The sequence below is a fragment of the Cynocephalus volans genome, chromosome 6 (genome assembly GCF_027409185.1).
Source record: "Cynocephalus volans isolate mCynVol1 chromosome 6, mCynVol1.pri, whole genome shotgun sequence".
Lineage (NCBI taxonomy): Eukaryota > Metazoa > Chordata > Mammalia > Dermoptera > Cynocephalidae > Cynocephalus > Cynocephalus volans.
Window position 1 is genome coordinate 150,188,038 of NC_084465.1, and position 26,148 is coordinate 150,214,185.

Sequence of the window (26,148 nt, forward strand, 5' to 3'; positions counted from 1 at the left end):
TCTTTTTTTTTTTTTTTTTTTTAGTTAGTTTAGCTAATGGTTTGTCTATTTTAAAAACGAAATAGAGTTCCACTCTGATCTTTATTTCTTTCTGTCCACTAATTTTGGGATTGCATTGTTCTTATTTTTCTAGTTCTTTGAGGTATAGTACTAGGTTGTTTATTTGAAATATTTCTGTTCTTTTGATGTGTTTATTACTGTAAACTTTCCTCTTAGTACTGCTTTTGATGTACTCAACAAGTTTTGGTATGCTGTGTCTTTATTTTCATTAGCCTTCTTGCAATTCACAGAATTTCCTTGATATTGTTGCTCAAACTTCCTTTTCAGTCATAAGAGCCAGTCTCATGCTGTTGTTAAAGAAATATTCTGACAATTGTTAAAAATGGTAAGGTAGACTTTATTTGACATTATTACAATAGAGGAGGGAGATTTAACTCCAAGTACAGCAAAAAAAACCAAGGATTTATAGCCAAAGAACAGAGTGAAGGGATAAGTGGATGAAAATTTACAAAGTGGGGAAACCAGTGGTGGGGGATTCTTGCCAAACTGTTCTAACAAAATTCTTCCTAATGGCAGGCCACGGACTTAAGGCTGGGGATGAGGAACTTGATCAGATACCAAGGATGGGAATTGTCATTAGGTTGACTTAGCAGGATTCTTTGCCTAAAGCAGACCAAGGACAGAGCCAAGGATAAGGCCTACCTGAGAAGAGGGCTTAGAGAAGCCTAACTAAAGTTTGGTCAAGGAGGGAGTCTTTGTCAGTGTCCAGCTAAAATAAACATCTTAACATTGAGAGAAAGGTTATTGATTTTGAAAATCGAGAGCTCTAGATAATATTTGGAAAAATGCCATGCAATTAATATAATGTAATATGCTCCAATAACAAGAAACATACTGAAAGTTTCAGAAATGCTTGTATGTGTGTATTAGAAATTGAATTAAATAAAAACTGCTATTACTTGTTCATTTCCAGAAACCTTCTCTAGAACACATTCGAACCTCTAAGATCAACGCCTCTTTGTTGCTGATGGTAAGAAAGGAGCTCTATGTTAACATTCCAGCTTGCTTCTACTCACTAATGTCCCCTGTAGTGCCTTCTGGTGTGGTGTAAAATCAATTAAATTAAATTTGTGCTCTGCATGTTTTGAAAATGTATGGTTCTTTAAAGTGTCATATTATATGCAAAATATACCTTGTATAATCCTATAATAGAGAAAAGTCACCTCCATACATTGCTTACACTTCCAGGTAAAGAAATCTTGCTTTCCTTTTTTATTTTAAAACTAGAAATTAATTAAGGAGATCAGAATCAAGTGTTTATTTATATAACATTTATTGAATCTTGTGGGACTACAAAGCACACAACCAGCTTTAGCCAAACTAGAAAAAATATTATTTATAAACCCAAAGAACTTATTCTGTGTGGGAATGTATTTAATGTATATCAAGTTGAACTAATACTAATTAAATTGATACTTAACTTATTCTAGTTAGGACGAGCATTGAAAAGAATAATAGAAAAAACCTTGTAAATATTGAATGAGGTAGTCATCCAGTATCCTCGTGCTGCCTTGTTTTCACTTTTGGCCTGAGATTAATGGATTTTCATTATGATGATCGTCATCATCATCTAATTGTGTCCTCTTTTTATGTGAGTATTTGTTTTACTTATTTTTAGGACTTCTAATGTTTCTAAATATAATTTATTAATATTTTGGTTGCTTATATACTTGATCACCCAAATGAAATAAAACAAAATGAAGTAATATGATAATGTATTTAGTTATTTTTTTTTAGAATCCAAAAATTATTGCATCATTTCAAAATCTGCTTATATTGATAGATTGCTGCTTCAGCGAAAAAAAGAAAGGGGGATATTTAAATTCTACATTTAAGAGTTTAACTTTTATACACATTATTATAGGAGCTCAGTATATTGTGGATCCCAAAGATAGATTCAAATTATTTCTTTTTCACATCCTTGGTGCCTTTTCGTGGTATACAGGCAAGTGTTAAAGCAAAATGCACATATACTCCATCAGCATAGTAATTTAGTTTTGAAAAATGTGAGATCTGAATGTAAGACCTAGGCAAAGAATAATATTTTATACCACTTTATCTGCCTTTTTTCTATAAAATATATATTTTTTAACAACCCTAGCATTCAGAATATGAGTTATAACAAATCATATTCAGTGTAATTATACATTAGTTCTAGTCTACATAGGATTTCTTTCACAACTTGGTATTTGAGCAATAATTATCCAGCCTCCACTTATGGACATCTAGTAACAGAGACCTTACTCACTCAATTGCAAGAAGTCTCTCAATGTCAGAAATGTTTTTAGCCTTCAGTCAAATTCTGCCATCATTTGAGTTATACCTATTGATGAATCTAATTAAAACTGAAAAAAGATTTCGAAGAAGACTAAATAAGATAATAAAGATAGAGCCTTTGGGTCAGTGCCAGGAACCAAGAATATTATTTACAAGTATTATCATCAGAACTGTTGAATATTTACAAGTATTATCATCAGTGCCTGGCACCAAGAACATTATTTACAAGTATAATCATCACAACTGTTATAATGAAACAAGACCAAGAGAGGCACCCCTCTGGAGAGGCCTAAAATCTGTGGAGACCACATGCCCCACAGTGCCAGTGTGCAACAGAGCAGGTAGGCCTCACCGCCACTAGACTCTATCCCCAGGCTGGCTGAGTGTGCACTGACCAGAGAGGTGCCTCCCTGGAGAGGCCCAAGACCCGTGGCAACCACGGACCTGAGGTGACAGTGGGTAATCAGCAGACACTAAGACAGCTGTGCCAAATTGGCAGCCCCAGCAGCATACTAGCCAGACAATAGTGTCAAACCAGTGGACCATGAAATCCCTTGCCACAATGACTAAACATCAAAGGAAAGATACCAGAAATATGAAAAATCAAGAAAGTACAGCACCGAAGGGTAATGACTCTCAAGCTCTAGATCCTATAGAACAAAAAGCCCTTGAAATGTCTGACAAGGAATTTCGAGTGATAATTCTAAGGAAACTAAATGAGATACAAGAAAACTCAGCTAGACAACATGATGAAATGAGGAAAAGTATGCAGGATCTGAAAGAAGAAATGTACAAAGAAATCAGTGCCCTGAAAAAGAATGTAGCAGAGCTTGCCGAGCTGAAGAATTCATTCAATGAAATAAAAAACACAACAGAGAGTTTAACCAGCAGGCTTGCAAAAGGAGAAGAGAGAAATTCTGACCTTGAAGATGGGCTGTTTGAAATAACACAGGCAGACAAAAAAAAAAAAAAAAAAACTAAAAAGAAAAAAGAACTAAAAACATTGAAGAAAATCTGAGATATCAGACAACCTTAAGTACTCAAATATTCGAGTCATGGGTATTCCAGAAGGGGAGGAAAGAGGAGATTGCATTGAAAACATATTCCACAAAATAGTGGCAGAAAACTTCCCAGGTATAGGAAAAGACACAGATCTTCAGATTCAGGAAGCTCAAAGATCCCCAAATGTATTCAACCCAAAAAGGTCTTCTCCAAGACATGTTATAGTCAAATTGGCAAAACTCAAATACAAAGAGAGAATCTTAAAAGCTGCAAGAGAGAAGCATCAACTCACCTATAAGGAAGCCCCAATCAGACTAACATCAGACTTTTCATCACAAACTCTAAAAGCCAGAAAGGAATGGAATGATATATTCAAAATACTAAAAGACAGAGATTGCCAGCCAAGAATACTCTACCCCACAAGCCTATCCTTCTGAAATGAAGGGCAAGTAGTATATATCTTAGATAAACAAAAACTGCTGGAGTTCACTACCACATGACCACCCTTACAGGAAATTCTCAAGGGAGTACTGGATTTGGTACCTGAAAAATAACTACCACTGCCATAAAAACTCAAGAAAAATCCAAATCCAGTAGTAAAATAAAAATGCCAAAAATGAGGAGGAAAAAAAAAGTTTATCTACAACCCCAGGAACCAACAAATACAGAAGACAAACAAACAGTAAATCAAAAAGAAAGGAACAAAAGACACTTAAGACATCCAAACAAAAATCAGTAAAATGCTAGGAGTAAATCAACACTTTTCATTAACAACTCAATGTGAAAGGATTAAATTCCACAATCAAAAGACACAGACTGGCTGACTGGATTAAAAAGGAGGACCCAACTATATGCTGCTTTCAAGAGACCCACCTCACCTATAAAGGCTCACATAGACTAAGAGTGAAAGGATGAAAAAAGATTTACCATACAATCAGAAATGAAAAATGAGCTGGAGTAGCTATTCTTATATCTGACAAAATAGACTTTAAACTAAAAACCATAAAAGAGATAATGAAGGCCACTACATAATGATAAAAGGATCGACCCATCTAGAAGACATAACAATCATAAATATATATGCACCCAATGTCGGAGCAGCCAGATTTATAAAGCAAACTTTATTAGAATAAAGAAGGAAATAGACACTAATCCCATAATAGCAGGGGACCTGAACACCCCACTATCAATATTGGACAGATAATCTAGGCAAAGAATCAGTAGAGAAACACAAGATCTAAACAAGACTCTAGACCAATTGGAATTGGCAGATATCTACAGAACATTCCACCCAACAACCTCAGAATATTCATTCTTCTCATCAGCACATGGATCATTCTCCAGGATAGATTACTTGTAAGGTCACAAATCAAGTCTCAACAAATTCAAAAAAGTTAGAATTATCCCATGTATTTTTTTGGACCACAATACATTAAAATTAGAAATCAATAACAAATGAAATTCTGGAAACTACACAAACACATGGAAATTAAACAGCATTCTACTTAATGACATATGGGTCCAAGAAGAAATCAAATAGGAAATAAAAAATTTATTGAAACTAATGAAAACAATGATACATCATACCAAAACCTATGGGATATTACAAAAGCAGTACTAAGGGGGAAATTTACCACATTAAATGCTTATTTCAGAAGAATAGAAAGATGGCAAGTGAATATTATATTTCACCTTAAAGAACTAGAAAAACAAGAACAACCCAAACCCCAAATTAGCAGACAGAAAGAAATAATTGAAATCAGAGCAGAACTTTATGAAACTGAAACCCATAAAATGACAGAAAAGATCAATGAATCAAAAAGTTGTTTTTTTGAATAAATAAATAAAATTGACAAACCATTAGCATGGCTAACTAAAAACAGAATAGAGAAGACCCAAATAACAAATGTTAGAGATGAAAAAGGTGATATTACAACTGATACCTCAGAAATACATGGAATCATTAGAGACTACTACAAACAACTATATGCCAACAAATTTGAAAATCTGGAGGAAATGGTTAAATTTCTGGACACACAAAAACTACCAAAATGGATCGTAGAAGATGTAGAAAATCTGAACAGACCAATAACAATAAAAGAGATTGAAGCTATTATCAGAAGGCTCCCAACAAAGAAAAGCCCAAGACCAAATGGATTCACAGCAGAATTCTATCAAACATTCAAAGAGGAATTGACACCAATACTCCACAAACTATTCCAAAAGATTGAAACAGAGGCCATTCTCCCAAACTCATTCTATGAAGCAAACATCACCCTGATACCAAAACCAGATAAAGATACAACCAAAAAAGAAAACTACAGGCCAATATCCTTGATGAATATAGATGCAAAAATCCTCAATAAAATACTAGCTAACAGAATACAGCAACACATATGGAAAATTATACACCATTATCAAGTGGGATTCATCCCAGGGATGCAAGGTTGGTTCAACATATGCAAATCAATAAATGTGATACACCATATCAAAAAAATCAAACACAAGGACCATATGATCATCTCTATAGATGCTGAAAAAGCATTTGATAAAATTCAACACTCATTCATGATAAAGATTCTCTACAAGTTAGGTATAGATGGAAAGTATCTCAACATAATTAAAGCCTTAAATATAAACCAACTGTCAATATCATCCTGAATGAGGAAAAGCTTTTCCTTTAAGAACAGGAACTAGACTAGGATGCCTACTCTCACCACTCCTATTCAACATAGTGTTGGAAGTACTAGCCAGAGCAATCAGAGAAGAGAAGGAAATAAAGGGCATCCAGATTGGAAAAGATGAAGTCAAACTGTCCCTGTTTGAAGATGACATGAGCCTATATATCGAACAGCCTAAAGACTCTCCAAAAAAATCTTGGAGTTGATAAATGATTTCAGCAAAGTTGCAGGATACAAAACACACACAAATCAGTAGCATTTCTATTCTCCAATAGTGAACATGCAGAAAGAGAAATCAAGAAAGCTTGCCCATTTACAATAGCCACCAAAAAAATAAAATACTTAGGAATAGAGTTAACCAAGGATGTGAAAAATCTCTATAATGAGAACTACAAACCACTGCTGAGAGAAATTAAAGAGGACACAAGAAGATGGAAAGATATCCCATGCTCTTGGATTGGAAGAATCAACATTGTGAAAATGTCCATAATACTCAAAGTGATATACAAATTCAATGTATTCCCCATCAAAGTTCCAATGATATTTTTCTCAGAAATGGAAAAAACTATCCAGACATTTATATGGAATAACAAAAGACCACACATAGGCAAAGCAATTCTGAGCATAAATAAATAAATAAATAAATAAAGCTGGAGGCATAACCCTACCAGACTGTAAAGTATACTTCAAAGCTATAATAACCAAAACAGCATGGTACTGGCATAAAAACAGACACACTGATCAATGGAATAGAATAGAGAATCCAGAAATCTACCCACACACCTACAGCCATCTGATCTTTGACAAAGCCACCAAGTCTACATACTGGGCAAGAGATGGCCTCTTCAGCAAATGGTGCTGGGATAACTGGATATCCACATGCAGGAGAATGAAACTAGACCCATACCTCTCACCATATATTAAAATCCACTCTAAATGGATGAAAGAATTAAGTATACACCCTGAAACAATAAAACTTCTAAAAGAAAACATAGGAGAAACACTTCAAGAACTAGTACTGGGCACAGACTTCATGAATATGACCCCAAAAGCACGGGCAACCAAAGGAAAAATAAATAAATGGGATCATATCAAACTAAAGAGCTTCTGCACAGCAAAAGAAACAACAGCGTTAAAAGGCAACCAACAGAGTGGGAGAAAATATTTGCAAAATATACATCTGACAAAGGATTAATATCCAGAAAATACAAGGGACTCAAACAACTTTAAAACAAAAAAACAAGTAACCCAATTAAAAAATGGACAAAAGAGCTAAATAGGCATTTCTCAAAGGAAGATTTACAAATGGCCAACAGACACATTAAAAAATGCTCAACATCACTCAGCATTCAGGAAATGCAAATCCAAACCACACTGAGATACCATCTCACCCCAGTGAGGATGGCTAATATCCAAAAGACTGTGAATGATAAATGCTGGTGAGGTGAAGAAAAACGAACTCTCATACACTGTTGGTGGGACTGCAAAATTGTGCGGCCTCTATGGAAAATGGTATGGAGGTTCCTCAAACAATTGCAGATAGATCTACCATATGACCCAGCTATCCCACTGCTGGGAATATACCCAGAGGAATGGAAATCATCAAGTCGAAGGTATACCTGTTCCCCAATGTTCATCGCAGCACTCTTTACAATAGCTAAGAGTTGGAACCAGCCCAAATGTCCATTATCAGATGAGTGGATATGGAAAATGTGGTATATCTACACAATGGAATACTACTCTGCTATAAAAAAGAATGAAATGCTACCATTCAGAGCTACATGAATGGACTTAGAGAAAATTATGTTAAGTGAAACAAGTCAGGCACAGAAAGAGAAATATCACATGTTCTCACTTATTTGTGGGAGCTAAAAATACATAAATAAATAATACACAAATAAACTGGGGGGGGGGAAGAAGACACAACAATTACAATTCCTTGAAGTTGATATGACAAGCAAACAGAAAGGACATTGTTGTGAGGGAGAGGGAGAGGGGAGGGAGGTTTCAGTAATGGGCCACAATAATCAACCACATTGTATATTGACAAAATAAAATAAAATTTTTTAAAAAAGAACTGTTATAATAATGGTCTCCATGGCTGTGAAGATTAAAAAAGATAATATATTTAATATATTTAAAAGTGGCAATAGTCAGTGGGATCATTAAGGAAAGTTCTACTCAGACTCAAGAACTCAATATATTCCTAATTCTATATCAACACTCTTTGCTTAATTAAGGATAATGTTTTGACAACATAGTACTGACTGAAAAAATCAAATCACATTAGAAACTGTAATATTCAAGACAGAAACCAGTTTTAAAACACTGAACTCTAGTCAATCAATTTGCTTCTTAAAGTAGGACAGGTTAACAATTCTGAAAATATCAGACATGTATAGTGGTGTTGAACAGTAAGTAAAACTGATAATGGAAGCGGGAGTTAGGTTATTCATTGTTGGGGTGAGGAGTTATCGATAAGTAAACAGGAAAGCCTGGAATGAACCCCATGATAACCAGCTTATGAGAAATCTTTGTAATATTTTAGCAACTTGTCTATAAGTTTTAAATTATTTTAAAATAAAAAATTTAAATAATCACTCAGAGCATTTATAGAGTGAAATGATGAAAAATGGTGAAAAGAAGCCCTAAATTTTAGATTTTGTAGAGCTAGGGCAAGGGCTCATGGACCCCTCGAGCCTGTTGTACAGACTGGGTCACAAACCCTCCACATGCAGGTCTATGAACTAGGTAATAGGAAAGGGTCCTGGGAGCCATGGGTGAAGAAATAATAGGCTTTATCCAGAGCTAGGAGCAGCCACCCTTGTGGCTTCCTGGAGCATCCCAAAATGCACGTGTCAGAGCCATGAGTCCTTTATACTTAAGTCCATAACTCAAAACACCTGGGTGCACATGCGCAATCACTTTAGACAATAACAAGGAACACCCGGGTGCACGTGCATATTCACATCAGATGCTCAGTAAGATTCTGAACATCTGAGGGGCCCTGACCATTTTTTCTATATTTTTCCAACAATCCACCCCATCAGGGTCTCTCGCCATACAATCTACGCACTCAGAATCTTCCACAATGTTCCCTTAGCGAGGATAAATGACCCTTACATTCATATAAACTATTGTCTGTTCAATATGACTTAAGGCTTGTCCTATAGTTCTGTCCTTTAGCTGCACATGTCTGCTTAGTAGTCATCATTGGCCTGATTTTCCATGTGAATCCTGTAGTCATACTGATGGACAGTTCAGTGCATATTCAGTAGGCCGACAGGTTGAGTACACAAACGTATGTATGTACCCAGTTGACTCTGGTGCTCATAGCCATAACACTATGGGTGAAAAGACAGAAGGGTTATTGGCACCAATAGGGTGAGTTCTTGCCCCTCCGGTAAGATACATGCCAGTGTGCCATCCTGAGAAAGGATGGTTGCAGGAATAGGTTTCTTACCTGGTTTTATACACTGTGGGATCTGTGGGTTCCACATATAACAGTATAGGGAAACTCATAATTGTACATAATGATAATACAAATATGCCCTTTGGAATAGAGCGCTTATCAGTTCCAAGTCATGTTAGCTTTACTTGAGGAGGCCAGGTACTAGTCACCCAAGGTGAAACTTGCAAGTTTTCTTCTAATCCTTTCCCCCAAGGACCTATTAGACCTACCCAGCATATATGGGGGCTTCTATTCTCCAAGGCCATTTCCATTGTACTGTCTGTCCCTGTTGCAAACAGGTTGGGGCCAGTAAGAGAATATTTCCATTCTTGAAATATCCTGGCTTCAAAAACTTATTTTTAGTAGTGACTTGCAGTTATATAGGTGCTGCAGCCCTATGCAACAGAGCTTCCACTGGAGAGGACCGGCCCTTGCAGGGTGTCTTATTTAGAATCCTGTCAGCCATAACCGCCCTGACCACCCCTTCAGGGATGGCGACTGGGCAGATAGCAGTAGTCCCTTTTTAAAAAGACCATTATACCGTTCAATCATTCCCGCTGCCTGGGGATGATATGGCATATGCGACTTCCACTGAATAGACAACTGGGAAGCCCACTTCTGAACATCGTGTTCAGTAAAGTAGGTTCAATTATCACTCTATATGACTACAGGCCAGCCGTACGTGGCCGTAAGGCTATTTAATGCCTTCACAGTGTTTACCTGGTCTGGGCCCTTACAAGGCCATACAAACAAAAGACCAGTAGCTGTATCAACAGCAGTGAAGATGTATCTGTAATTCTCTGAGCTTGGCAGTGGTCTGACAAAGTCTACTTGCCATTGAGTCAGGGACACCCTCGAGTTATTCGCCCATCTGTATGGGGCACCATCTTAAGCACATACTGGACAAGCATGACAGGCATTCACTACATCTTCCCATTTTATAGGCAAGGACCATCTCTGAGCTGCCATCCTGCTGCATTTGTCAGTGTAATCACTGGGTTACATCAGTAGCTGGGGCTCTCTCCAGCCATCTTACCTTAGCCAAGGCATTGGCTTCATCATTTCCTGAACTGGCTAAGGGGAAGTGTCCTGTGACATGGAAAAGAGTTACTTCTTTCTCCTGTCCCAATTCCTATAACTCTTGCCACATGGCTTGTCCCCACAGGGGTCGGTGGCCAACATCCACCATTGATATTTCCAAGTAGAGATCCAAAGGGTTAAACCTTTGTACACAGCCCAGCTGTCAGTACAGATGGTTAATGGCCCAGGCTCATTATTTTTTATCACCATTACTGCTCTCAATTCAGCCCATTGACTGCTTTTCCCGGTGCCATTTCATACCACATAGTATCTGTTAAGGGCTGGACAGCAACAGCTGTCCATGATGCTGAGGTTCCCATGCTAGAGCCATCTGTATACCAAGCTTGCTCTGTGATAGGTCTCTGTCCCTCACGGAAAGGTGTAGCCTCCACCTCCATGGGTAAGGATTGTGTCAAAGTTTCCTCCACAACCTCTACTGGGCCTAGCACAGTTTGCAACTCTTTGGACAGAGGGCTCATTGACACAGTGCTCCTTTGTTCTATATATGCTCCCAATTTAGACAGAGTGGGAGTCTGAGCTACGCCCATTTTAGGGTTGGTTGCCCAAGTGCACAGCCAACCTAGTATGGGATATGTCATCCTTACTAGAACTTTGGCAGTTCCTGTGATAGCTTCAGTGGCCATCGAGGTAGAATACACAGCTGCTAACTATTTTTCTGTTAGAGAATAACGCACTTCAGCACCCTTTCAGAGCTGAGACCAGAATCCAAAAGGTGTTTGGAATCAGTCTTGTCTCTGCCACAAACCCCATCCTAACCCCTCTTGGGTGATATTTATGTCTAATTCAAAAGGTTTAGTGGGATCAGCCATTTGTAAAGCCTGTACTTGCTGGTATTGCCCTTGTTGTAGCCTGGTAAGCCTGTTCTACTTTCTCAGCCCAATCCCAGGGGGCTCCTTTCTTAATGCATACAGTGGGCATGCCATTTGGGCCACATGGGGTACAAAAGCTCTCCAATACCCCAGAAGTCTCAAATATGTCTGTAGCTGGGCTATGGTTGTGGGTCGAGTGTATGCCTGTATCTTGTCTATAATAGCTTCTGGGATGACTCTCTTACCCAACCAGACCACTCCCAAGAATTTGACTGACAGCACAGGTCCTTGCACTTTGGCTGTGTTCATGCCCCATGCACATTGTTCCAAGTGACTTAGCAGCATTGGAGCTGCCTGGGTTAAATCTGCAAGAGAATCAGAGGTTAGTAACATTGTCATCAATGTAGTGAAACATTGTAACCATGCTGGGCCTAGTCCACTTGGCTAGGTCCTCAGCCACTAAGCCATGACTGATGGTTGGGTGCTACAGATAACCTTGGGGCAATACTCAAAAGGTCCATTGCCTCCCTTCCCAGGTGAAGGCAAACTGATCTTGGCTATCAGCCGAGATTGGAATAGAGAAAAAAGCATTTGCAAGGTCCAATCCATAATGATAAGTTCCCAGCTGAGTCATCAGCTGATCCATCAAGTTGTGAGCTGAAGGCACAGTTGCATGCAGAGGAGGCACTACTTTGTTTATTTCTCAATAGTCTACAGTCATTCTCCAGGTACCATCAGGTTTCTTCACTGGCAATACCGGAGCATTAAATGGGCTATGAGCCAGATGAATAATGCCAACTTTCTCTAACTCCAATATAGTGGCACTTATCTCTGCATGTCCTCCCAGTAGGCGATACTGCTTTACATTAACTACATGTCTGTACTTGGGTAACACCTGTGGGTCATGTTTAGCATATCCCCATAACACAGGCTTTACTGTCTGTATTCGCAGCCAAAACTCTCCACCTGTTGCTTGCAGGTGCAAACCGTAAAGTACATCCATACCCAAGATGTATTCAGCTACTGGGGATATATATGCAGTATATACACAAGGCGGTAATTATCCTATGCACAATGGCAGTGACACAGCTTTGACTTCAATAGTATGTCCTCCATAGCCATCTATATGAACTGTGGCCCTTGGAAACTTACCTGGATTGCCATATATCAGGCTACATTCTGCACCTGAATCCACCAATGCCAAAACACACTGCACATTTGTCCTTGACCAATGTATTGCCAATTCAACATAGGCCTCTGGTCCTCACCTGCCCGTAAAAGATGAGTACCTTGGTCTGCTCCCTAATCAAAATGGAACAGTTCATCCGCCTCCTTGGGAGAAACCAAAAAGTTCTTTAAATCCACTGAGCTTACCTTGCTACCTGTTTCCAGATGTTCAGTGAAATGCTGTCCAGGGTGCAATTGTTGCCACAAGGCAAACAGCATTTGGCTGCCAGTCAATTTTCTTGCTATCAACCCCTGCTGCAAGCAAGTCAGGCCACATCTGCTTATGGCTAGTCTTGCTTGGTTCCCTTGGGATAAAATCCCAAGCATTTCTTGGGGGTTTGGTCTTAGCCACCTTTTGGACCCATTTTGTTTTTCTCCTACCCTCTATTTCACCCAAGCTGGCTATCATGGTCATTACTTTATGTATATGACAACCAACACATGGGGCCAGTATGGCCATCAGTGACCCAAAGAACATTGATGGGGCATTTTGCAGTACTATGTCTCTCATGCTCCCTGTAAAACTCTCATCGTCTGGGTCACAAGTGTTCACATTAAACATGGACTACCGCATCCCCAGCTCCTGAATTATCTGAAACAACTCAGCATTTGTTTGCCATTTACTCACAATCTTGGGTAGTTCTCCAACACTTGCCCACATGGTTCAGGCAGCTGCATTCACCCATTCCATTAAGGAGTGATTACCTGGCCCTTGTGCATATCTGTGGCTATTCTGCAGCTGCTGCCTCAGGGATGGGTGCATGGTGATGGAGGCCAATTTTTCCATCTCCTCACCAGACAGAGCACATCACACTATCCACCCCTAGGTCCCAAAACCACAGCAGCCAAGCAGCCAGGGGCTCCCCCTGTTTCTGCTGGAACTCTCTCCCCAAGTCAACTAATTCAACCCGGGCATATGGGACATAGGTAGTGAATTGGATCACCTTTGTATTGCCTGCCAGTTGTCGGTCTGGTCTCATAGGCTGCTCGTGTTTCACTTCCTGATGCACAACAAGTCGTGCCTGGATACACATGGTCTCCCCCAACTCACCACTGGGTTTGTCATCCACCCTGGTGTGAGAGGCAGGGGTGGTCAGTTACTACACATCATCCTCCAGGACATTTATCAGCACTTTCAACAACTCTGCTTTCTGCTTTAAATCTTGATCAGCTTGCAGTATAGTGAGCAGTAGCCAGGCTCCAGTCAGCAAAAAAGTGGCCACTGGGCACCACATGCTCAAGGATAGCCACATTTCCTCCCCCTCCCAAATACTTCGAGGCCGCAATGCTTCATGGTCTATGCTAACTTGCAGTATAGTGAGCAGCAACCAGGTCCCAGTCAATAGGCAAGTGGACACAGGGCACAACATATTCAAGAGTAGCCACATTTCCTCCTCCCAAGGGGCTTTTGGCTCCCGTACCTGCTCAGAATCCTGCTGACTACACACCAACTGTAGAGCTAGGGCTAGGGCTCACAGACCACTCGAGCCTGGTGTACGGATTGAGTCACAAACCCTCCACACACAGTTCTATGAGCTAGGTAATAGGAAAAGGTCCTGGGAGCCATGGGTGAAGAAATAATAGGCTTTATTCAGAGCTACGAACAGCCACCCTAGTGGCTTCCCGGGAGCATTCCAAGAAGCACGTGTCAGAGCCATGAGTCCTTTATACTTAAGTCCATAACTCAAAACACCTGGGTGCACATGCACAATCACTTTAGACAATAACAAGGAACACCTGGGTGCACGTGCACACTTTAGACAATAACAAGGAACACCTGGGTGCACGTGCACAATCACTTTAGACAATAACAAGGAACACCTGGGTGCACGTGCACAATCACTTTAGACAATAACAAGGAACACCTGGGTGCACATGCATATTAACATCAGATGCTCAGCAAGATTCCGAACATCTGAGTGGCCCTGACCATTTTTTCTTTATTTTCCCAACAGATGTGGACAGAAGAATAGATTCTGTTTTGATGATATATGTTGGCTTTTATAACTTAACCATTGTACTACAAGGTTATGTTTCCTGTTTCCAAAGTGTGTGGGACACACCATATTTGCCTCATAGGTGAAGGCTACAGTGATTGCCCTTGAAGGCCTTTGTTGAAACTTTATAACCACCAGCTGTAAGAATCAAATAAGATAGTAGCTATAACAGTGCTATAATGATATGAAGTATGTAAGAAGCAAAATAAACAAGGGTAGACAATAGCAGTTTGAAAACAAAACTGATTTGCTTACCTGGCAAGGGAAGGATGCACCACACAGATGTGAGTTCAGAGAATTGTCCAAAGCAGAAATGTAAGTGACTAGATATAAGGCAAAAAGATATAGGGCGAAACACCAAATAGAGCAAGATTCTGAGTTCAAGTTGTGGATTTAGCTGATGAGCTAGGCTGTAAACTCTCATTTCTACAATTGATTACCTTTAGAGTTTGAATCACCAATATGGAGAAACCTGGTTCAAATACGTCTGGGGTGAAGAGAGAAAAATTCAAGAGAGCCTAGGGTCATGCTTGTATACACTTTCTCAAAGATTTGCAAGATTTTAATTTAATAGGTGTCATTATCATTTACAGTCTTACTGAGAAGCAAAAACTGAGGTTAGGAAATTCCTAGAGGTACCTTCTATTACTAAGGTTCAAGGAAAAAAATGGTACTAATTGTTAATAAATACTTCATACAAATTTACAAGATTTACATTGTTTTTGAGGAGTGACAGCAGAAAGATGGCAGACTAGGAAGCTTCAGGGCCTTGTTCCCTATGAAAACATTAATAAAAAAATTTTTTTAAAAACCTACTGACTGACTAAAATAACTTTATATGAGATCTGGGAACTAGTCAAAGATCTATAGCAACCAAGTGAACATGCAATCAAGAAAAAGCCATATTGGGCCGAGCCTGTGGCGCACTTGGTAGAGTGCTGCGCTGGGAGCGCAGCGATGCTTCCACCGCGGGTTCGGATCCTATATAGGAATGGCCAGTGCACTCACTGGCTGAGTGCTGGGTCACAAAAAAGACAAAAAATAAAATAAAATAAAAGGAACAATTGTGTGAACTAAGTTTGTATTTATTTAAAAAAAAAAAAAGAAAAGAAAAAAAGAAAAAGCCATATTCAAAATTGTAGCAAATTTCATGGCATTTTTACTTGCCGTTGCCCTACCCCTCCCCAGTAAGGCATGGGAGGTTAGGAGTAAGCAGCCCAATTTCTCATTTCCTTCCTCAGGACAGAAGATACAGAGTAGAAAATATTTGCAACATTTTAACCTGTTTGTGGGCTCCCAAAGGGACTGATTTCTGTCTGGTCCCACTCAAGAGCTTTCAGTTTGAATCTCAGGCTAGTGAAAGCAGTGGAAGGCAGCCACAGGCACCACGACACGTGGAAACTAGGGGTAAAGCAGACCTGTGTACATCTAAGGGCAAGAAATGATGGGCAGAAGAATATAATAAAACATCTAAGGCCTGAAGAGAAGCTGGGGTAAGACTCTTTTAGAAATTAAGACATGTACGCATCCATGTATATTTGAGAACTTGTGAGGGGGAGAAGCACACGCAAAGGAAGGACACATTCCCAGAAAAGATGTGAGATGACATTAAGGTTATACTCCAAGCTAATCCACAAATCAGAATGTTCCTGATTAGTGAAGGTCTTTCATACCAGTCTGCAAAGACTGGGAGAAGTGTCTGTTTTTTCACATGCCCAATTTTCAGCTGAAGACCACAAGGCAAACAAAGGAACAGGAAATATGGTCCATTCAAAGGAATAAAATAAATCCCCATTAGCCTTCCATGAAGAAACACAGGCATTTAACTTACTAAAGTCTTTGAAACATCTCTCTTAAATATGCTCAAAGAGCTAAAGTAAAACACACAGAGCTAACAGAAGTAAGGAAAGTGATATATGAACAAAATGAGAATATCAACAATGAGATCAAAATTATAAAAAAAAAGAATAAAGCAAGATTCTGGGAAGATGGAGGAGTAGAAAGTACCAGAAATCCATCTGCCCACCTCGACAGCAATTGTACTAGAAGATGTTGTCTGATGTGACTATTTTGAAAGTCTGGAGTCTATTAGAAGGCTTGCTATTTCCTGGGGAAGGCTTGGACGGTAAACGGTGGTTAATTTCAGTCAATTTCAGTCTTAGCACAGTAGCATCTACTCAGCCCCCAGCCCAGTAGCAGGCAGGAGTGCATGTTCCCGGAGCAGCCTGCACACAGCGTTCAGGAACCTGGGAGAGCAGTAAGGAACCTGTCCTCCAAGTACTGGGAATCTGTGCTCCAATCACCGATCACGGAAGTGCAGACCTGAAGTTTATACATAAGGATAGTCTTCCAGCACACAAACAGCTTACAACAATTAAAAAACAAAACATAACCCAACAAGCCCTGGGGAGGGAGGACAATTGAATCTCCAGAGTTACAATGTTATAAGATTTGAATGTCCAGTATCCCATAAAAAATCACAAGGCATACAAAGAAGCAGGAAAGTATGACCCATTCAAAGGAAAAAATAAGCCAACAAAAGTGTCACTGAAAAAAAAAAAAAAAAACCCAGAAGGCCAACTTGCTAGACAATGAGAATGTCAAAAATGAGGGATAAATTAGAATTCCCAGATAAACAGGAGATGAGAGAGTTTGTTACCATTAGACCTGCCCTGCAAGATATGCTAAAGTGAGCCTTTCCGGTTGAAATAAAAGGGCACTAGACTGTAACTCAAAGCTGTATGAAGAAATAAAGATCTCAGTAAAAGTAAATGCATGAGAAATGATAAGAGTATTATTGTAACTTCAGTTTGTAACTCCACTTTTTGTGTTCTACATGATTTAAGAGACCAATGCATAAAAAATTGTTAGCCTATGTTTATCAACACACAGTCACATAAGATGTAATTTTCTTTCTTCTTTCTTTCTTTTTAAAATGGGAAACAGAGTTTATTCTTTGTGGAAAAGTTGAACAAGTTCAAAAATGTCTTTTAGAGGGCACCTACCCAGCCCTGCCTTGCAGGTTCCTGGGGTCAGATGCCTCTCCCCCTGCCCTCACTCCCCCATGCCCCTAGTTAACAAAAAGGAACAATTTGGATAGAACTCATATATAATAATTATAATAAAAGTATACATTAAACAACAAGAAAAAAACAAATTTAGCCAAACTGCCAACACCATTCACCTCATTTCTCCTACCCCCCTGACGTCCCTCTCCTCTTGCTCCCTCCACAGGTTCTCCCAAGTCCTCAGTACCATGACAATCATTGGTGGCCAAAGGAGACTTCAAATGGGTGGGCTGGGTGGGAGAAACGTGGGGCAGGACACCAGTAGGATGGGCCGAGGGGGTGCGAGCATTGGGTAAGTGAGGGGATAACCCAACCTGGAAATGCCCAGGCACCTGCCCCTTGTTGCAGTGGTGAGGCAGGCTGAGGGCTTCTGGGCTGCTGGGAACCCCTGGGTCCCCAGTCCCTGTATGTGTGCCCTCTCTGCTCCTTTCTCTGGGCTTCCTGTCCCTCCCCTCCACGCTGTCTGGTCTGCGAAAAGGGGACCAAAGAGGAGCAAGTGTGCCTGCCTCAGGGCCCTTCCTGAAAGTGCCAGTAAAACGTGCCCTCCCCTGGGTGCCACAGCCCATCCTGTGGCACCCCTGCTGGCCTGGCCTGCCCGGCCTCTTACTGTCCACTGCTGCCATACTTCCTCATTTCCCCTTTTGGTTCCATCCTGTCCCCTCTGACTTCTCTGCTCTTGTGTCCCAACCCCAGCTGCCTGCATTTGAGCAAGGTTCTTCCTCTGTAACGTTTAGGCTCTCCCCCAGAGCTCTTGACCCAGGTCTCTCCTTTTGGTCCCACCCCACCCTGGTAGATGCATCGCCTGGTTTGAGCTCTTCCAACCTTGAATCCCCATCCAAGGCCAGCACTGGACAGGGGTAGGGTTGCCAAGGGTTTCTTCGCCTCAGTCTAGTCTAATGGCTCAGGCTCTTTCCTTGGAATTTCACCAGGTAGCTGGGGCAAAGGCAGATCCTTGTGGGGAAGAACTTGACTGCTCAAGCAACAAAGGCCCTCTCTGGGTTTTCCTCCCAAGGTCTTAGGGTGGCTGGGCAGTACCCATCCCCTCATACCATCTCAGTGCCTCCAACCCGATCAAGATTAGATTCCTTTAGTCAGAAAGAGTGCTGGGAGGCTGCCAGTAGGGTACACCTGGGGTTTGTGGTGTTGGAGTGCCCAGAGCCTCTTGAAGTCAGAGTTCAGAAGTTTAAGGTATGCCAGGGGATGGAAGAGGAGATGAGCCCATTTGATTTTTACTAGCAAGGGTCCTGCCTTCAAGTACAGAGCCCCCAAGACATTCAGATGGGGCTGGACACACACCGAGCTAAGGTTTCCCCCAAGAGGTGAGGCCAGAAGGGGTTGCCTTCCCTCTCACCCCTCAGAGGACCCATCAGGGGAAGAAGCAATGCCAGGGTGAAGGTGGAAGAGGCCAGTCAAGGGATAGAGAAAAGAAAGGAGGCTGGAAGGAGGGGCTTGGGATGGGTGGTGAGCCCACCCACCACCGCCTGCTGCCACTGGCCTTTAGAGGCAAAGTCCTCATGGTAGGAGTGAGTGGGCCAGTGGTGGATGTCGGATCTTGTCCATCAGGGAGTGCTGGCAGAAGAGCAGTTGCTTGGGGGCCCTGTGGCATCTGAAGAAGACTGGGAAGCCCACCGCCATCACCAGGAGCAGCCGCAGCACAGGCAGCACTATGGCAGCTGCACTCAATGCCCACTGTCCTCATCTACCTCGATGATGATCGCCTCCATCACCTCCTCAGTCCCTTCATCCAGCTGGCCCCCTGATGTGCAGCCCACCCAGTCCCACAGGGCTAGCTTGGGGTAGCCTAGCCCCACCATCAGCTTCTGGTTGTTTGAATTTCCAGTATTTTCTCCCCTTGTAGAAGTAAGCGAAGACTTCATTGCTGCCTATGAAGGACCCTCTGGGAGACTCAGATAATCCTTCCCAGACTTTGATGTTTTGGGGGTACTTGCTGTCCACGGCCCTGAGATCCTCATTGAAATGGCAGTACTTATTTCCCCCCGGAAGAAGTAGGTCTTTCCTTTGGACATGCAGAAGAGAGTGGGATCGATCTTATCAGTAGGCAGTCCTCAGCCCAGCTCCTTAATGTGTTTGGGGTAGCCAGGTTGCAAGGAGGCCTCAGTAAGCACCCAATGCTTTTCTTATTTGAAGAAGACAAATTTGCCATCCTTCCTCTTGTTGGCAGCATTGATGGATGCTGGCAGTCCCCGCCAGAATTGGCCAAGGGGCATTGGGTAGCCATCCATCACTTGGTTATTCCTCACTTGCCAGAACCACCACTCCTTGAAAACGAACATCTGCCTGTGCAGAACAGCAATGGTGTCAAAGTTCCTACCACAGATGTTGGGCCTATAAGTGAGGTTTTTGGGCTTATCAGGGACACAGGGCCAGGAGGTGGGTTGAGGGGACATCTTGGTGGGGGATCCTGACTCACTCCCATAAAGTTTCTTGATGCCCCAGTGGTCGTTGTTAGGCAGCACAAAGTTCTCTGTGTCTGTCCATTGGTGAGAGGGTGCCTTAATGGCCAAGGGATCATTGGAAGGCTGGAAGCCCAGGGCATGGTCCAGCTCATACCCAGGCACCAGGAAGATGACATTCTCATTGAGATCCTCACAGTCCAGGGCTTGGCAGAGTCAAAGTGGATGTCCCCTCCAATGTTGGGGCATGGGCCAGGAAGCCACCCTTGCTATTGAAGGGCATGCTGTCACCATGAAAACCCTTGGCAAATAAGATCATGATGTCAGTCCACTTCTCATGGCCCTAGCGGATATAGGCATGGGGTACCTTGTAGAAGCACAGTGGTGTGGCGCTCTCCCACATGTGAAATGCCAGGTGGTGAATACTCACCCACCTTGATTGGAAAGTGGCATACTAGCCCACCTTGGGGCTTTAATTCTGGATGCAGAAAGTGATCTCATTATGCTGCCATTTGAGGCCCTGGATGGTACAGTGCTTCCTTTGAACTCAACCCCAAACTTGTCTGGAAAACCACATTGGGGGTGCCTCATGGCCTTTCCTTCATGGTGTCTGCAATCAGCCTTTCCTATCACTCACAAACTATAGAACCTCTGCATGGCAGCAATGGCAGCTTAGAGTGACAGGGGTAAGCACTGTGTGTGGGTGCATAGGTCACTGAGATGCAGGTAGCCATAGTGTGACAGCCAGGCTTTGGGGCTGAAGCTGTTGCTTAAAACTGAGCTGAGAGAGGTAAACATGCTGCCCAGCATGAGCAGGGAGAGCAGAAGACTGTGGGAGGGTTGTGGGAGGGAAACATGGTCTGCAGCCATTGGGGCAGCTGATTGTGTGGGCTCTGCAGCAGGACTCATGCCCTGGGTCACACCAGCACTCCCTTGGAGTACCTCTGTCTTCAGTAGGCACTGAATTTGGTTTGGATTCCTAGAGCACTGTTGGCTTGGAGTTGAGGGAATTGTTCTTGAGAATGCCTGTTTGCTCTTCTCCTCTTTTTTGTTTTTTGTTCTTCTGCTTAGTCAGTGAACTGGGTCAGGAGTCCTTTCTCACTCTCTCCTCTGATCTCTCTTCTCCTGCAGACTCTCCTCCACCCCTGCCCCAATGCCCTCCTTTCCTGGTGGGGACAAGATGTAATTTTCTGACATCAGTAACTGGAAGAGGTTGAGGACAGAGCTATATAAGAGCAGAGTTTTAGTATGTTATTGAAGTTAAGCTGGTGTGCATTCAAATTAGAGTGGTATAACATTAGGATAGTAAATAAAATCCCCATAGTAATCACAAAGAAAATAGCTATAGGATATTCACAAAAGGAAATAAAAAGAGAAATAAGATTTGTCACTATGGAAAAATCAAACACAAAAGAAGACAGTAAGGCAGGAAATGAAAGACAAAAAGCAAAAAGGCATCTAGAAAATAAATAGCAAACTGACAGAAGTGAGTCTCTACTTATCAAAAGTTACTTTAAATGTAAATGGATTAAACTTCCCAATCAAAAGACAAAGAAAATCAGAATGAATAAGAAATATTATACAACTAATATGCTGTCCATAACAGATCCACTTTAGATCCAAAGACACAGATAAGTTGAAAATTAAAGAATGAAAAAAAAAGGTTTCCATGCAAATTGGAGCCAAAAGAGATTAGGGGTGGCTACACTAATATCAGACAAAATATACTTTAAATCAAAAAAGTTTATGAGAGAAAAAGAAAGATATTATATATTAATAAAAGTTTCAATATAGCAAGAAGATATAACAATTATAAACAGTTACATACCTAATAACAGACCATCAAAATATATGAAGCAAGGGCTGAGCCTGTGGCGCACTCGGGAGAGTGCGGCACTGGGAGCGCAGTGATGCTCCTGCCGCGGGTTCAGATCCTATATAGGAATGGCTGGTGCACTCACTGGCTGAGTGCTGGTCACGAAAAAGACAAAAAAAAAAAAAAAAAAAAAAAAAAAAATGAAGCAAAACCCAAAAGAACTGAAGGGAAAAATTGTTCCATGATAACAGCTAGAAACTTCAGTATCCCACTCTCAGTGATGGATAGTACAAGGCAAGACATAAGTAAGGACATACAAGGTTGAAAAACACAGTAAACCAACTAGATGGAATAACACAAACAGACCATGCCACCCACATTCTTTTCCTTCTCTTCAAATGCACATGGCACATTCTCAGGATAGACCATATGTTAGGCCACAAATTAAATCTCAAAAGACTTTAAAAGATATCTTACAAAATATCTTTTCCAACTACAATAAGATGAGGTTAAAAATAAAAAAAAAAAAGAAAAGTGAAAAATTTCACAAATTTGTAGAAATTAAACGAGACACTTTGAAACAACGAGTGGATCAAGGAAGAAATAACAAGGTAAGTATAAAAACTTAGAGATTAATTTTTAAAAAATGCAGCATACCAAAATTTGTGGGACACAGGAAAAGCAGTGCTAAAGAGGGAATTTATAGCTATGAATATTTACATAGAAAAGAAGATAACAAATCAACAATCTGGCTTTACAACTTAAGGAACTAGAAAAAGAAGAAAAACTAAACCCAAACTTAGCAAAAGGAGGGAAATAATAAAGATTACAACTGAGAATTTTTTTAACAAATAGATATTAGAAAAACAATAGAGAAAACAAAACCGAGTGTTGGTTCTTTATAAAAATTAACAAAAATGACAAACTTTTAGCAGATCCACTAAGAAAAAACAACACTCAAATTGATAAAATCAGAAGTTAACAGTAGGTTCATTACTACCAATTCTATAGAGATAAAAAAAGATTGGAAGAGTCCTATAAGCAATTGTATATGAACAAATTGGATAACCTAGATAAAATAGATCAATTCCTAGAAACAAGAACACTACCAACACTGAATCATAAAGGAATATATAACCTGAACACAGCTATAGCTACTGAGGAGATTGAATCAGTAGTCAAAAACCTCCCAACAAAGAAAAGCCCTGAAACAGATGGCTTTACAAGTGGATTTGACCACACATTTAAAGAATTAATACCAACATTTCTCAAACTCTTCCAAAAAATTCAAAAGGAGGGAACATTTCCTTATTCATTCTTAGAGGCTGAATTGCCCTGCTACCAAAGCCAACGTAGACAATTCAAAAAAAAAAAAAAAATGTTAATAGCACTTTTGAATAATAATGCAAAAATCCTGAACAAAATCCTAGCACACAGAATACAATAGCATATTAAAGATTTATACACCATGACCAAGTAAGATTTATTTCTGGACCGTAAGTTTGATTCAACATACGGATATCAATCAGGACAATATACTACATTAACAGAATGAAGGGGAAAAAACTGATTATTTCAATTGATGCAAAAAAAAGCATTTGACAAAATTCAGCATCTCTTCATAATAAAAATGCTCAACAAACTAAGAATATAAGGAAACTATCTCAAAGTAATAAAGTCCATATATTAAAAAGCCCACAGCTAACATCATACTCAATGGTGAAAAGCTAAAAGCTTTTCTTCTAATGTCAGGAACAAGAAAATAGTGTCTGCTCTTACAATGCAGTACTGGAAGTCTATTCATCATAGTACTGGAAATCCTAGCCATAGTATTTAGGCAAGAAAAAGAAACAAAAGGCATCCAAATTAGAAACAAAGAAGTTAAATTGCCTGTTTGTGGATGACATCATTATCACATGTAAGAAAATACTAAAGATTCCACACATATGCACAAACACACACAAACTGTTAGAATAAAGTAATTCAGCAAAGTTGCTGCTTACAAGATAAACACACAAAAATCAGTTGTGTTTCTGTACACTAATATTGAACAATCTGAAAAAGATGTTAAGGAACCGATTCCATTTATGATAGCATCAAAAAGAATAAAATACTTAGAAAACTCTGTACTAAGATGGCAAAAGACTTAGACACTGAAAAGTATAAAAAAATTGCTGAAGTAAATTAAAGAAGACAGTACATGTACAGATGTCTCATGTTCATGGGCTGGAAAATTTAATAGTGTTAAGATTTTAATACTACTAAAAGTGATCTACAGATTCAATGCAATTTCTATCAAAATCCTAACAATATTTTTGTGGAATAAAAAAAAATTTCTAAATTGATATAGAATTTCAAGGGACCTCTACTAGCCAATCTAATCTTGAAGAAAACCTAATTTGGAGATCTCACACTTCCTGATATCAAAACTTCCCACAAAACCACAGTAATCAAACCAGTGTGGTATTGGCATACAGACAGACATATAGACCAATGGAATAGAGTGGAGAGCCCAGAAATAAACCCTTAAATTTATGGAGAAATGAATTTTGACAAGGGTGCCAAGACCATTAAAAGGGGAAAAGATAGTCTTTTCAACAAATGGTGTTGTAAAAACTGGATATACACATGCAAAAGGATAAAATTGAACTCTTATCTTACATCATGCACAAAAATAAATTCAAAATGTATACTAGATCTAAATGTGAGAGCTAAAACTGTAAAGCTCTTAGAAGAAAACATAGGGAAAAAACCTTTATGGCCTTGAACTTGGCAGCGATTTCTTGGATGTGATGCTAAAAGTACAAGTGAAAAAAATGATAAATTGGACTCCATCAAAATTAAAAACTTTTGTGCATCAAAGGAGATTATCAATAGAGTGAATAGACTGAACCCACAGAATGGGAGAAAATATTTGCAAATCACATGTCGGATAGGAATTAATATCCAGAATATATAGATCTTCTCCTAAAACTCAACAACAAAAACAAACAAACTGATTATAAAGTGGGCAAAAGACTTGACTAGATATTTCTCCAAAGAAGATATACAAATGACAAGCACCTGAAAATGTTCAACATTACTAATCACTAAGGAAATACAAATCAAAATTACAGTGAGATATCACCTCACACCCATTAGGATGGCTATTACACTGAAAACAAAAACAAAAACAAAACAGTAAATAACAAGTGTTGACAAGGATGTGGAGAGATGGGAACCCTCATGTGTTTCTAGTGAGAATGTAAAATGGTACAGTCACTGTGGAAAACGGTAATGATATGGTGGTTCTTCAAAAAATGAAACCTAGAATTACTGTATGATCTAGCAATTCCGCTTCTAGATATATATCCAAAATAATTGTAAGCAGGATCTAAAACAGATATTTCTTCCAGTATTATTCACAATAGCAAAATGGTAGAAGCAACCCATGTGTCTATTTACAGATGAATAAATAAAATGTGGTATACACATACAATGGAAATTTATTCAGCTTTAAAAAAAGGAAGGAAATTCTCACATTTGCCACAACACAGATAAACCTTGATGACATTATGTTAAGTGAAATAAGCAAGTCACAAAAGGACAAATATTGTATGATTCCTCCTAAAGTAGTCAAATTCATAGAGACAGAAAGTAGAATGGTGGTTGCCAGGGGCTGGGGGAAGAGAGTAAGGGGGCGTTACTGTTCAGTGGGTACAGAGTTTTATTTTGAAAGGACGAAAGAAGTTCTGGAAATGCATGGTGGTGACAGTTGCACAGCACTGTGAATGTATTTAATGCCACTGAACTGAACACTTAAAAATGGTTAAAATGATAAATTTTATGTTATGTATATTTTGCCACAATAAAAAGTTTACATTGTTTTCTTTTCTTTTCTTTCTTTCTTTTTTTTTTTTTTTTTGGTATATTTTGCTATTTCATTTGTTGGGAGACAAATGAAGAAAATCCAACAAAAATAAACTTTGAAAATATTCTGAAGGGCAAAGACTCTAAACTTGGAAAGAAGTTCATGATTTGCTTTCTAAAGATAATAGACAGCAAAGTTATATTCATGGTAAAAGTATAACAAAATTTTATATCTGAATTGCTTAATTTAGCAACTTTTTCCTTGAGTTTTAATTATATATAAAATTTCAAAAACAATAGCATCAATAAACTGCTAATGTAAATTCAGAGGTAGCACTTGATTTTCTACTTGTCTTTTGTTGGTTTTAATAAATAAATTTTATGAAAGACAGTAAA

At 39.8% G+C, this 26,148-nt stretch overlaps 1 pseudogene; it reads right to left on the bottom strand.

The window, feature by feature from the left end:
• Positions 1-19,185: 19,185 nt before the first annotated feature.
• Positions 19,186-20,957, bottom strand: LOC134381080 (matrix metalloproteinase-14-like; annotated as a pseudogene).
• Positions 20,958-26,148: the final 5,191 nt, after the last annotated feature.